The sequence below is a fragment of the Patagioenas fasciata genome, chromosome 7 (genome assembly GCF_037038585.1).
Source record: "Patagioenas fasciata isolate bPatFas1 chromosome 7, bPatFas1.hap1, whole genome shotgun sequence".
Taxonomy (NCBI): domain Eukaryota; kingdom Metazoa; phylum Chordata; class Aves; order Columbiformes; family Columbidae; genus Patagioenas; species Patagioenas fasciata.
The window spans coordinates 6,491,581-6,494,152 of NC_092526.1; positions in this window are offsets into that span (position 1 = coordinate 6,491,581).

Genomic DNA, 2,572 nt, shown 5'->3' on the forward strand with positions numbered 1-2,572 from the left:
GGTCAGTTGTATGTAAATTAGACTAATTTAATGTTACTGGGTGGAATTCAGACTACAATATAGAAAATCCCCTACAACACAGATGAAATTTAAAGGGTTCCTGGCTGTAATTAAAGGTATGCTAAATTGATATAGAAGCAAATCTGTCTGGAGGGAACATAATGACTGCCCTTGTAATGAGTCAATCCAGGCAGAGAAATGTTCAAACCCGGTATCTTTAAGTCACCTGCTTACACAGGCAAAAAGCTATGATATATGTATTTATCATGTCCTTTTTTTGTTGTTGTCTCTGTTCTATCAGCCAACAGCTGTCTAAGTATCATTATGACTCAGAAATAATCAGAACTGTTACTGCTGCTTCTAGAAATGAAGAGTGAAAACTACAGCATCTCTCTTTCAAGGTGAAAAATCCATCGAAAAGGTACGATGTCCCCTCGTGGGTCACGTTTGTCTGATCACCTCCTACTGTGCACACAGAAAGTCTGTAGAGTGTGTCCAGCTGAAGAAGACACGGCAGCTGCCATCTAAAGCACAGAATCCAAAGGGATTTAGACATCTCGCAGGGTTTGCAGGTAGATACCTGAGCATTGCATTTCTTGAAGACAAACTTCCAGATCTCCCAACATCTCATTTTAGGTGCCAAAATCATCTTTCTGGGGCTGCCTGGGTTAGCAGTTTGTTCATGATAATACAGGCTAATGATAACACAGATGAATCTTCCCTGCTCTGCTGGGTATCAACAGAAGGGAGGAAATTCCTGTATTTGTGGTGGCAGGCACCTGCCCCTTCTCACACAGACCCTTGACCACTTCTCTCTCAGCTGCTCACCTCAGAATGTTTCTGTTTGATGTACAACCCCAGGACCCCTCTGATATGGGTCCCTAAATCATACCCCCCTGGCTGATAATTGCTGCTGTAGCCTGCCAGACTTGACTCCAACACAGTTTTTCTCGGAGAAGACGAGAGGCGCTACTAAAAAGCTGTGATGCAGAAAACAAATTCTTCAAAACCAAGTATGATTTATTTTGTCAGAAGGTATACAGCACTCAGACAAATGGACTTATAATAACAGAGACCAAGGCATGTACTGTTTCGCTTGGTATCACCTTCAGCCTAAAGGTAGATGTGATTTAACCTTGATGTCCTCTGCTCTCTCGAGTACCTCGTTAGAGCTGCCCAGCCCCTGGTTCTCCATCAGCCTCCAGCAGCCTGTGGCAGCTGCTTGTTCCTCTCTCCAGCCACTTACAACTGTCCAGTCTTCTACAGATGAGTGTCTTCTGATCTCCTGCTCTTTCTTAGCAAGACAGCTCTGCTGCTTCTGTTAGGACTCTGCAGCTGCAACTCATGGATATAAATATGACCACTTTGTTCATTTCTGGAATGCCCTTATTTAGTCCCTTATTAGCCTCTTTCTTGCCTGGTTTTCACTTCTTCTCTGTTCCACTATCTTCCTCCTATGTATTTCACTTCACATGATGGAACTCACTCCAAACAGCCAGACAACATAATAATGCAAAATAATTCAGGGATAGAGGGATGGATGTACGGAGCAGAGAGACCTTGCAGGCACATTTGCAAGGGACAAGGCAAGGGACACAAGCAAATCCTGGTCACTGTACAGCCAGACCAGGGCTGTTTCCATCCCTCCTGCTCCTGTAGCTGGAAGCTATGGACTTTATTACCTGTCCGGAGCTCTCTTCTTCTCCCTTGCCTTCTGGGATACAGAATTCCTCTCAGAAACCAGATTAAAATGTGTCTTTTAAGAGAAGGCATCAGGCTCATCCTTCCCCTGTGGTGCACACCCTACTGTAACTTCCCATAGGAACCCTATGAAAGTGTCATTCTCTCTGTCGCAGAAACCCATAACTGTGTTGTAGATGTTCAGAGAGGTGAAAAAGATCATGACTTCAATAGTTTTGAACAGTATCGTGTCTACACTTTGATTTTCAGATTCAGCATTTAGTGATATTTAATCCCTGTGTCAGCCAAGTCTTCTCCTACAAAGTAATTTTTGCTTTCTCACACCCCAAGGGAGCGGAGTTAGCGTAGACTAAACAGCATTTTTCCATCTTTCTGGAATTCTGGGGGTGTGAAAGCCCAGAGAAGGAGCTGTAAACAGCAGAGAGCACAGGGGACGGGGAAAAGTGGGGAGGAGGGAGCGACTGGATGAACCCCCCATCACTGATTGAACAGGACACTACATTTAGATGGAATTAATTTTCAGTGTTGAAATTATGTTGCAGTAGTGATGGCCAGAAGAAAATATTGATGGCAATAAAACCAGAAGACAGGACGTTGACACTATTTATGTTAATTTCTCCAGGTTTCATCCCCATCTACATTACTGTTGACACCTCATGTAACCAAGCAAATAACTCTCCAAGAGCCAGGGAGTGAAAGTAAATGACTGCAGCTGCCATGAGAGTCCTATATATTGTAGTAAGCAAACATACCGACTCATTATGACCTTGATCTAACAACCGTAGCAGTCGGCACAATGGTTCATCGGGTACTACGTTTTTAAATGTTATTTCACGAAGAATGTTTATAGAAAGTTACATTTCTCTTACCA